We start from the raw sequence: 12,802 nt of genomic DNA on the forward strand, positions 1-12,802 counted from the left end.
GAGTATCTTCTCCCAGCAGTAACTGCACTTGCTGTGGTTGACAATTGTTTCTCTTGTGAGACCTCATCTGGAATACTGTGTCCAGTTCTGGAATCCTCAGTGTAAGAAGGATATGGAACTATTGGAACGGGTCCAGAGGAGGACTACAAGGATGATCCAAGGGCTGGAGCATCTTCCCTATGAGGACAGGCTGAGAGAGTTGGGCTTGTTTAGCCTGGAGAAGGGAAGGCTACGAGATGATCTTATAGCGACCTTCCAGTGCCTGAAAGGAGCTACAAGAAAGCTGGAGAGGGAATATTCATAAAGGCTTGTGGTGATAGGACTAGGGGGAACAGATAGAAACCGGAGAAGGGCAGATTTAGACTAGACATTAGGAAAAATTTCTCCACCATGAGAGTGGTGAGACACTGGAACAGGTTGCCCAGGGAAGTTATAGATGCCCCATCCCTGGAGGTGTTCAAGGCCAGGTTGGATGGGGCCTTGGGTAACCTGATCTAGTGGGATGTCCTTGCCCATGGCAGGGGGGCTGGAACTAGATGATCTCTAAGGTCCCTTCCAATCCTAACTATTTTATGATTCTATGTTTCTATGATTCTATAATGAAAAGCCCTTGTGAAAGTCATTGTGAATGTCTTATCTGATGTTAGGAGCTGTTTGATGGAGTCATGGGTTATTGTACAGCTCATACTTAGCGAGTAGGATTTCCTCACCCTGCTGCACACCTTGCTACATGAAGGAGAGGGAATCCTATGTTAAACTTGCCTATTTCTCTTTGCTGCTGCAAAAGAAAGTCTAGAACGTCTGGCTCAAATATCCACATTGCCTGTGGGAGGCCTGAAGGTTGAGTCAGATGAACCCCAGTGGAAAGCAGCATCAAATTTCAGATAAACTATGTCAGGCAAGCACATACACAGAGCTTGCCTTAAGCAATGTTGAACATTATTAAAAGACTAGAATGAGGGAAAAGAATGGGGAAAAAAACCTCATTTAAATAGGCATTACAGCCTCTGATGGATAGTAACAGGGATCTGCAGAACAAGAGGTGAAAGAGAGTGATGTCTCAGATGGCTCATGCGTGTGTGGCTGTGAGTCACCTATTTGCAGCTTTTCTTCAGTTGCAGCAGGAAGCAGAAGTATAAAAATTAATCTGAGTTCTTAGGGAGTAGCATGTTTGCAAACCACACAGAAGAGCCATATGGTATGTCTATTTAAATCAAATTAGGGTTATAAATTTTGCTGATAATGTAATTGTATTCTCTGGTAATTATATTCATATCTGTATTCTTCTGATTACTTACACTGTGTTGGGCAGAGTTAGTGTTTTATTGCTTCTGATAAAGATATGAAGAGTCGGGTGGATAACTCTCTTGGAAAATGAGGTCTTCTGCTTTCTTTTAAAATCAATTTTATTACTACTTAATTAGTGGTAAGAAGACAAGAGTTCAGTTTACTTGCCGCAGCTGGCTTTACTTATCACTAGCCAAAAATTGAGGTTTTAATATATCAGAAAAGCTTCTAAAAACTCTGCTGAAGATGCAATCTAATACAATGTAAGCACCCTTAGTGCCTCCTGTCTTTCAAAATGACACAGTTTGACATTCCTCATGTGTGGAGATAAAGGTGGGATGGAGGGATTTTGGTCTATTATTCCTAGAAGTCTCAGGCCATGGGAGCTTCTCAGCATCAGCTTCATAAACTCCCTGTGTACCAGACACAGGCTGGGTAAAGAGGGTTGTTGTTGATACGTATCTTGTTTTAGCACCTCAGAGCAACAACTTCATATTCATTTTAACCCTGAATGACTACAGTTTGTTCTGTAGTAAATCTGCCATAGCTTTTAGTTGGACAAAGGTCATTAAAAAAGAAAAAAAACCCAAAACCTTACCCTTTTTAAGGCCCCTTTTTCATCAGTAACACGCTTAAAAATGGTGGTTTCACATGGCCTTTTACGTGGCATTTGTCCAGCCATTCTGTAGCAAATTGTGATAGAACCAGTGTCTTGCTTTTCCAGCTAGCTGGAAATAACACTGCCAAAAATATTTGCACCCACAAGCTCAGCTGTCAGACCAGCTTGACATCTAGTATCAAAGATCATCTCACCATTCTACCCTTGGTTTTACCTGATGCTCGTTGTACAGCTGGTCAGGGCCCTCTCTGGTCCCTATTTCGAGGGCATGTAAGATGTTGCATCCCTGGAGCAGTGGGTCTCCTTGTGAAATGCAGTTGTTCTTTTTCGGTTCCCCAAAAGTTCTCTCTCCAGCAGTGCCACGGTTTGTAAAAGGTACTGCTGACTCTCAACATCCCTTAACACTGCCTCCCAAATCACCTTCTTCCCACATAATTTCTAGCCTGCTCTCAAGGATGAAGGTTCCCTTCTGCACCTGGTGATGCTCTGCCTGACATACCACTGATTCATCATTATGATATGGTCTGCAGGCTTGTGCTGGTCGTGGTTACCTGCCAAGGTGCTTCCCTAAGAAGAGCAGCAGTTACATGTCTCTCTGATGTTCATTCCAAGTGCTGCAGTGCCTGCTCCCATCTCACCGCCTGCGTCTGTTTTGCCTGAGGTTTTCTCGCCATGTATTTGGCCCCCTGGCAGATGCTTGCTGGCTTTGCCACTTCTCCTTCTCCCTCGGCTTTATGTTTCTCTTCTTGTTTTCTGGAAGAGAAAGAAGGTTCTTGGCTGGAGAGAGGACAGGAGAGCCTGGAGGTGGTGCCTTTATGGACCAATTGGAGGAGAATTCAGTCCATCGAAAGAACCAGAAGGCAAGGAGTGGAGGAGTTGCCGTTTTCAGAGGGATGGAATGCCACAGCAAGGACTCTCCCTGCATTCAACTTGATCTTCTAGAACTCAGAACCATCCTCTCAAGCCCTAATTATTGAAATCTTAGAGATTTCCAGAGTACCCACCCATCCAGCGCACTCGCTGTTGTACACAGATAATTTTGTCTTTATGGAATATTTTTAACAACAGCAATTACTAGTCAGGAATGGCCACATTGCTTATAATGGTAAAAAAATTGACATACCTTCACGAGGAGAAAAAAAAAAACAAAACTGTCATTAAGGTGCTCTTTAAAGTGCCCTTTAGCATGTTAATGCTAAAGAAAAGGCAACAAAATACCCAGTAAGCCTGCCAGACTAATTCAGATGGGAAGTTGAGATGACCTTTGCCGCTATTAGTTTGCACCAATGTGTTCGCTGTCCTTTTGAGGTCTTCAGGTTGAAAGAGATGCTCTCTGAAAGGGGTGTTTTAACAAATTATCCACCCTGTGGCTTTCTGCTGCTCTCTTCCCTGGGGCCCAATGGCTTCTCCCACACTACATGCCTTGTCATACATCTCTCACATGCTGTCCCATCCTCACAACGAGGCATTCATGTCAGATCGCTCAACTGGAGGTCACATGTGCTGTCCACATGGGATGGGAGCACATCAAATCACAGCCTAGGGCAGAACATTCTCATGTTCCTATAGGAGAGGTGTTCAACGTGACCCATTTACTTGAACACGAAGCAGTGGACACAGTATAGGTGGAACAAAATGAGATGTCATGGTTGGTGATGGCCTGGCAGTCACTGGCACTTCTGGCTTTAATAGCTGGAGTTCATAAATTGATTAAGCACGTAACACTGGGTGAGGTTAGCTGTGGTCTGGCTACATTACAACATTCACTAAATAGAGTTTAATTAGCCTAAAAGTAGTGCACACCTGCACCACAAGGGTACTTAACTTCCCTTAACTCTTTCTTAAATTGGCTTAGCTTCTGCCTGTAAATTACTAAATTCTAGAGTAATTGATTTAAGGAAGGGTCAGATTGGGTTAAGTACATCACCATTATGCGCTCTTACTACTTTAATTAGGTCAATTTAAAATCAATTTAGAAAACTTGCACTGGCCGGTTTAGCCAATGTTGATCAGAGTCTGGATATGGTGAAAGAGCAAAATAATTCATTGAGTCAGCAATTCATCATTTTTAGTGGCTAGAATTCAGATAGTCTCTTGGACCTAAATTTATGGTTTTGGTAAGCCCAGCTCTGCTGGAGCATGCATATGTGCTGGGGCTGAAATTAGCTGAATCTGAAAACAGATCTTCCCACTGCAATGCCTTAGACTCAAACCTGATTCAAAGAATTGCAGAATGATAGAATGGTTTGGGTTAGAAGGGACCTTAAAGGTCACCTAGTCCATGCCTCCTGCCATGGATGAGGACACTTCCAACTGGATCAGGTTACTCAAAGCCTCACACAGCCTGGCCTTGAACACCTCCAGTGATGGATCATGCATGACTTCTCTGGTAAAACTGTGCCAGTGCCTCACCGTCCTCACAGGAAAAAATTCTTCCTAATATCTAATTAGAATCTCCCTTCTTTCAGCTTAAAAACATTAGGAGTCAGCAGCCTTAGTGTTAACCTGTAGCCCTCTGGACAGCCCACAGACAACTGCTCTGCTTCAAGCCTGAGCTTCGATCCACCAGGATGCTTGAAGCAAGAATCACCCTGCATCATACCTGTGTTTATTTCCAACAGCTTGATGGCACAGTTGGCAAAGGTTGGACCCGAAACCAAAAACACCCTCATGACCCTAACTTGTGATACAGGGGAAAGCGCTTCCAGAATCACCTGCTTCTGCAGCTACTCCCCTGGACTGCGCTGGGACACTTGTAGATCCAGAGGCAGGGAGAACCATCAGATAGCACTCCTTCTAAATTCACCTCTCCGCTACCCGTGATAATCCAGCCCATGGGCCATGAAACCAGAATGGGAAGACTCATAGAAGATCATGCTGAAGGTCTGAGAGACGTAATTTGTGCCACCTCCTGTCTTAAGCCAGTACTGACTATGGCAATGGCATTTCTGACACAAGGACAAGTGGCTAGAGCTAAACCCACCAGGAAGGAGATGGTGGTGATGGGGAGGAGAAGCTGCAAGCACCGCTGAGCAGATACTCTGCAGCTCTTGCAGCATGTCTCCCAGCCCAGCGAGCTGGACAAGGTGGTCTTGAACAAATAACAGAAGGCTAACCGTATCCTGGGCTGCATTAAAAGCAGCGTGACCAGCAGGTTTGAGGGAGGGCATTCTGCCCCCCTACTCTGCTCTTGTGAGACCTTATCTGCAATATCGTCTCCAGTTCCGGAATCCTCCATAAGAAGGATATGGAGCTGTTGGAATGGGTCTAGAGAAGGGCTACAAAGATGATCCGAGGGCTGGAGCACCTTCCCTATGAGGACAGGCTGAGGGAGTTGTGGTTGTTCAGCCTGGAGAAGAGAAGGCTCCAAGTGATCTTCCAGTACTTAAAGGGGCTGCAGGAAAGCTGGGGAGGGAGTTTTAACAAAGGCTTGTAGTGAAAGGACAAGCGGGAATGGTTATAAACTGGAGAGGGGAAGACTTAGATTAGACATTAGGAGGGAATTCTTCACAATGAGGGTGGTGAGACACTGGAACAAGTTGCCCTGGGAAGCTGTGGCTGCCCCATCCCTGGAGGTGTTCAAGGCCAGGTTGGATGGCACCCTGAACAGCCTGATTCAGTGGCAAGTGTCCCTGCCCATGGCAGGGGGGTTGGAGTTGGATGATCTTTAAGGTCCTTTCCAACCCAAACAATTCTATGGATCTATGAAGAGGCTGCACTGAACCCTGAGGCAAGGCAGAACAGGATGGGCATCAAAGGGAAGGATCAGAAAAACAGGAAGATCTCACTGCTGGTTACGAGCCTGTAACACGGCTACATGGGAGACAGGGAGACAAACACGATGCATTGCAGCATGGAGACGTCCTGCTGCAAATTCACCTTCCTCCAGAGCAAGAGGTGCCTGGAAGTAAAACCACTGAGCAAAGATATGGTTCCTTGCATTTCAACACTGCCTAGAACACCAGCCACAGTACTGAAAAAAAAGAAAAGAAAACATTGACACAACCTCTGGACTTGAAGGGTTTGAGGGTTTTGTTTGGGCCAAAGGGCAGGAACTGCTTTTGTCGTGGACAGAAAACAGGGAAGGAGCAGCTCCCTGGCACCACTGTTCCTGGAAATCCTCATTGATGTGTACTGGGCCAGTCAGTATTGCCCCAAAGAGGTTAACCACGCCAGTATCAAGCAGTTTTGAAAACCTACCGTAAAATCAGCCTGATATCTCATAGCCATGGGCTCAAACAGCCACATATCAGTCAGGCACAGGTGCTTGATCCAGCAATCCTCTAAACGGAGCTGTGCTGGGTTGGGACAAAAATCTCCATAACCCACTGCCACTCCCCCACAGCATCATTAAAATAAGGGCAGGCAGAGGGTGACCCTTTCCCTGTTTCTCCTTCTCAGCTCTTGGCAATCAGGAATTTGGGTATTTCCCAAAGCGGAGGCTGCAAAAAGGGCTGCAGGTCCCAGAGCTGCCGAGGACCCGCTCCTCTAGGAACTGGCATAATCTCTTCTCAGACCCCTTTAGACTTTTCGTTGCTAATGTATCTTGTGGCAAGGACTCCCATGGTTTAATGGCTGCTGAGTATGAAATAATTTCCTTTTATGCAGTTAAAGCTGTTTCCTGCAAACACCCTGTGTGAACTGCCTGGGCAAGAGCTGCAGCACTGCTGCCAGAGTGGAGGAAGCTCAAGAGCAAGAATCAAGCCCCACGTCCTTGGCAGCTATTTAAAAAAAAAAATATTTGGGAGGGAAAAGGAATGGGAATTTAGCGATTCGTTCATCCAGCTCCTGGTCACAAATTTAAATCTAGAAAAAAAAGGGAAGGATCTATGAGAAAGACCTCTTCTAAAAGCTATAAGGAAAAAGAGGTTGTGTCTCAGCTTAGACGTAGCGTTTTAAAAGTAGCATTGTGCGATACAAATAGCATGTCATTATCCTCACTATATTCCTAAACCTGATAGTCTCAGCTACAGGCAACCTGGTTGGCATTTGAGGGCTGGCATCCAGCAGAAGCCAACCATGAGCTGTCACCGAGATGTCCCTGGCTGCTCCCGTGACTCCTACCTGCAGCCCAGAGAGAAACATGGAAGCGCAGCATGATGGAGAGACAGTAAATAGGTTGGAGCAGGAAGGGAAAGCAAAAACCTATCTATATGCAATTAGGGATTGCCTCTGAGAAGTGAGAAGAGCTCCAAATTCTGCCTGCTCATTTGTAAGTTATTATATGCATAAAAAAGTTAATGTAGCTGCTTGTGTTGGGAACCAGCCTGACAGCAGGGCAGTGGGACCAGACAGCCCTTTCCAAAGGCACTTTTCTCCCTTCCATCTTCGCCTTCCTCCTCCCTGCTGAGCATCACACATGCCATGCACTTACTTTAGTGCTGGCATTAAAGCAAGATCAAATCCTCACTTCTTGGGGTTTTTTTTAAGGCCTCATTCATCTTCAAAACTGGCCTCTGGTCTGGTCCCCAACCCTGGCATGTTTTAGGTGCAGGAGGAGATTTCAGCCAGCTCTGACAAAGGGGTGGAAAGATTTGGGCTTTGGGGGGTTTAATTCAGGGAAAGCAGCTAGGGCCTAATTGCCAGCAGATTAATCAGTTGCACGTCCGCAGTATCCTTAGCACGTGTTGACTCACAGCCCAAAAAAAGGAGACGGACAACGTCGAGGCGATGCCTGGGTCATGGGTAATGTGCTGAGAGGTGGTGGGAAGGATGGGGATGCAGCCAGAAATATTTTAAAATCGAGACTGAGAAAGGGCAGAGGGACTTTGGGAATTCAGGACATCTCAGTTGGGGTCCACCAGCTTTTTCTCTACCCTTTCTGGACAGTGCTACACAGAACAATGACAGAGCTGTTTTGGCCACCATCCCTCTCGGATCCTTCCAAAGTAAATCCCATGTATCGTTTTCTCCCAGAGAGTAAAACCTCACCTCAGGGTCTGGCATTTTGTTCCAAGAATTAATTATTAACTCTCTCACCTCACACTGTGGTCAAAAGGCCTGGCCACCTCTGAGCACCAAGTCAACCCAGTGCCCACCCAGCAAGTGCAGGGAGAGGTGAAGAGGGTGGATGTTGACCTTCCCCCTGCCAGTGCTGCCCCCCAGAGCTGGAGACTTGGGGCCCTGCCAGCATTTGCCTTTCAAATTTGCCAAAAGGTTTTTGTCGTGATAGTCACAAAAGGGGCCCAGGACATGGTTTGATCTATTTTATTTGAAGGTCTATGGTATCTCAGGAATAGATTTCCATCTTTCCATTGAAAAGTAATGAACTGATTTACTTATCAGAAGCCTAGATCATTAATTCTTTCCTTCTGTTCATTCACCTGTGCCTTTTTCCACCTTCCAAACTCTTTACTACTAATTAAATAAGGCGTTCCCTTATTTTTAGTGTTAATTATCTCAGATAATAAAAATGTGAGACTACCCGATACCATAAAATTTCTCGAAAGTAACACATTTGGAGTTTATTTTGTTTTCTGCCTTTCAGTAATCACAGTTCATATGTTGAAACCCTGAACAGTAACCATCACAGTCAGAAACTTCCTCTTTCAAGAAGAAAAGCAAATATTTCCATGGAATCAAACCTCTGGAGGAATCCACCCATCACCGCATGACAGAACCCTATGATAGTCATCACCACTGCAGCTTTTTAAAAGAGGGAAACTGCCACAGCTAGAAAAATGAAACACAGACCCTGCACAGATTTAGAAACTTTCTGTTCCCTTAATATGCAGGTACTTGGGGCTTGCTGTGATTTCACGGGGCTGCCTCCACCACAAACATCCCCTCAGCAAATGAAACAGCCTGTTAGGAGCTCATGGGCTTGTGGAATTGCTCTGTTGGTGGGAAAAGCCACACAGCTCACATCTATATCCAGGTTCTCTCTAGGGTAATCGAAGATGTGCTGGAAATATGCACTAGTTCGCATTAAGCGTAGCATATTCCCGAAGGAAAACCCCAAAATCTTATTTCCAGATGACCTCCAACCATCAATATTCACATCTGCAGTGCACAACCATCCCCAAGCCCCTCAGGTGGAGAATGAGGAGCAGTTCTGGGGCTGCGCACAACCACCCATCCCCTTACACACCACTGAAGAAAGAGCAGTCAGAGGGCGCTGAGCACAGCCTGGCAGGGCACAAGACCCATGGCTGTGCCACGCAAGAGATTTCCAGCACCATCCTTCACAGCACAGGCATCAACAGAATCCTTGTTGCTCCTTACACAGCACCAGGAGAAATGGTGCACCTCCATAGCATGTCCACATCAGCCCTGAAAGAGCTTCTCAACATGTGCCACCCTCTCAGCGCATCATCTCGTGGACCTCAGTCCCCAAAATATCTCAGTGGAGAAGGAAACAAAAAGGTGAATGGGGAGTTTTTAGCACCTAGGAACGTCAAGCAGCTGGCCAGCAAACACACTTTGATCCCCCTTGCGTTTCAAGTGCCACTCAGCACTTGTGTGCCTGTGCAGGAGGCAATGCCACCATGCCTGGTGCTTGTCTGGCTGAAAAACCTAGAAAACCCTTATACTAAACCATGTGCAAAAGCCTCGAAAGGTTTGGGCTCACAGTAGAGGTTGGGACTGTTCATCAAGAAATGCTCAGACTTGGACATTGCTGCCTCTCCTGGTAGTGAGGGGCTCCTGAGCTGGCATAAGAGCAGGAACAAAACCTCTCCAAAAGTCACAGGGGAGAAGAAAAAAGCTCAGGGCTTGGGGAAGACCATGCGCTTTGGATCAATAGAGGAGGGGATGACTTTGCTGGCAGTGATCTAGCAGAACATGTGGGATCTTAGGCATCTCCCAGGTTCATACTGGGCAACTTTGTTCCTGGGGATGTGTTTACTGTGTCCTTGTGCTCATGGTCTGCATCAGAGCACAACCAGGAGAGCATCAGCTGCATGCAGCGTCTTGGCTCATAACCGTTGTTCAAGCCCTGTAAACAATCCCAAAATAGGTGCCCCTGCCATGGGGTTTAGTTTCTGGAGGTAGGTGCTTTCTGCTGTGGGACTTTCCATGCCATTTAGGAGTCATCAACCAAAGCTGAGAGAAAATAGAGAAGTCATCTAAGCCAGCGTATTGGAAGGCAACAGTAATTCAAGCTTCAAGTGATGCAGTGATGGTTATAGACAGGGCTGGTGGGTCTGCTAGGAATCCAAGCTAGCTCCTGATCAAACCTAAACATATTCTCCTCGGACTCTCCCTCAGGGGCTTGGTTGCTTCCTGGGTATTTTGCCTTTTGAAAGGTTTAGTGTGAGGAGTAATTGCCTGTAAAACACTAATAAGACCAAGTGTAATTGATGTCTGCGAATTGAGTTAAACCTCTTCAGTGCATCATCGCACCTCTCTCTCCTGGAAGGAGGTTGTCTGGCAGACAGAAACGGCATCCGGATGGACTGCTTGCTTCCCAAAAATGTTGTTTCTCACATCAGAGCTGAGCAGAAGAAGATAATTGCAGTCTGCAGGAGATGGTAAATGCAAGCAGCAAAGAGGCAGGAGGACCGCAAGCTTTAGGTCATCCTTGCGTCCATCATCTTGGGGTCAGGATCAATTTTGACAATTCCCCGTGACCAGAACGTAGGAAAGCAGACTGTAAACTCTTAGGCTAAAAGCACAGGCTGTGCTTCCAGCTGCCTAAAGAGCTTCTGTGCTGTGAAATGTTCTCTCTTCCTTGGACCAGCCACCAGAAGGTTAGTGCATGCCTTATGACCTCTTCTGTCTTTAATAGCACAATATAATAAGTACACTTTGGACAGGCTGCTTCCTAACCATAATTCTTTCCTTGCCATGGTGAGCAAAATAAAAGATGACTGTGGTTTGCAGGGTGCTAAAACAGGACTGAGTCAAAACTGCCAGCAAGCTCTGCACGGGGCTTTCAGAATCCACAAAAATAGCAGCGGATGCCTTTGATGCGATCAGAGTTGAAGCAGAAACAGACAGCAAATGCAGTCAGGAAAGAGGTTTATGAGCCTTTATTCAGCAGCAGTGGCTTCTGCCGGGAAATCTCACAGTGTGCTGCAAAGCTCCTGCATTAAAGAAGCATTAACTGTGTTGTTATGAGGCCTCCCCCATGCCTGGAGGAGTGATGTGATTTGTCTGAGACCACGAGACATCTGCATCTGAGCTGGGAACAGAGCCCAGATCTTGTGAGCATTACAAACACTTGCTTTAACCATGTAGCTTTTCCCTTTCGCTTAGTGAAAGCTTCAAGTTGCTCCAGCTTCATTGCATTAAATCAACCTGTAACAAGACCAAAGTGAAACAGGTTGCCCGGAGAGGTGGTAGAGGTCCCAGCCCTGGAAGCATTCAAGATCAGGATGGATGGGGCTCTGAGCACCCTGGTTGGACTGGATGACCTCTAAAAGTCCCTTCCAACCCAAACCATTCTATGATTCTATGGAGGTAAAGGCTGAGATGCTCTGACCTGACCTGATGGCAGGATTCAATAGACACATGAGGTCTTCAGTTAACCAGAAGCAGCCTCTAAATAACATAGCAAGAAAAAACAGGACATTGCTGCTACCAAGCCAGATAAAAAGACAATGCAAACCAAAGCACAAGAACACCCACGAGGGCTTAAAGCTCCCAACTGCACTGCCCCCTGTGCCTTGCAGCACAGCTGGATGCTGCAGCGTGTTGCATATTCGGGTCATGCACCCAGGTAATAATTACCAGTTGGTTGGCAGGCAGCCACATCCCTGTGACAATGCATAGTTAAGAAGTTATTTTCTTCCCCGCTGCACATAAGGGTCAACTGCTGACAGATTTTTCTGACACAGTGGAAAAAGCCTGGCAGTGACACAGTAACTTTCACCCCACTTTACAGATACTAAAACCAGTGGGTTTGGCTTTTATGGGAATGACAGGATTTTACTAGTCCTTGCCCCTTCTCTCTCTCCCATCAATACTGCTTAACTGGAGCTGTTGGAATGGGTCCAGAGGAGGGCTATAAGGATGATCAGAGAGCTGGAGCACCTCCCATACCAGGACAGGCTGAGAGAGATGGGCTTGTTCAGCCTGGAGAAGAGAAGGCTCTGAGGAGATCTTATAGCAACCTTCCAGTACCTGAAGGGGCTACAAGAAAGTTGGGGAGGGACTGCTTATAAAGGCTTGTAGTGATAGGACTAGAGGGAATGGCTATAAACTGGAGGGGGGCAGATTTAGACTGGACGTAAGGAGGAATTTCTTCACTGTGAGGCACTGGCACAGGTTGCCCAGGGAAGCTGTGGCTGCCCCATCCCTGGAGGTGTTCAAGGCCAGGTTGGATGGGCCTTGGGCAGCCTGATCCAGTGGGATGTATCCCTGCCCATGGCAGGGGGGTTGGAACTGGATGATCTTTAAGGTCCCTTCCAACCCGAACTATTCTATGATTCTATGTTGATGGAAAAGAGAGAAAAAAAACAAACGCCGAAGCCAATTCGTTGCAGTTCCTTGAATTAGAAGCAAAGGAATTTCCACAGAAAGAAGGGAGAAGAAGCTGGTGTCAGCTCTGCCTTTCATAACCATCCCGTGGCCAGGAAAGGGCAGGGACCTTCTGCAATCAGAGGCTGCTCAGCTGAGGAAAGGAGGCCCTGGTTTCAGCATCAGTGGGGAGACCCACACTCCAAGCACCAAGGGGGAATGCAACGGGGTCTGGCTTTGCTGGTGCTTCAGCTGCAAGAGCTGTTTGTGCAAGCCAAAGCAATGCCTATGAAACCTCTCCAAGAGAAGGGTAAAGCCAAGGGCCTGGAAGAGCATCACCTGGGAGCAACTTTACTTCAAGGGGCCAACACAGAGAATTGAAGCCACTCAGAAGCAAAGATTTGGGTTAGTGAGAGCCCTTGGATCAAGGTAAAAGGGGTAGATCCTGCCCATGCTCCCACAATGTGCTTTGAGTTGCCCAGCTGCTGCTGGCCT

This window comes from Phaenicophaeus curvirostris, chromosome 4, assembly GCF_032191515.1.
Source record: "Phaenicophaeus curvirostris isolate KB17595 chromosome 4, BPBGC_Pcur_1.0, whole genome shotgun sequence".
In the NCBI taxonomy this organism is placed as follows: domain Eukaryota; kingdom Metazoa; phylum Chordata; class Aves; order Cuculiformes; family Cuculidae; genus Phaenicophaeus; species Phaenicophaeus curvirostris.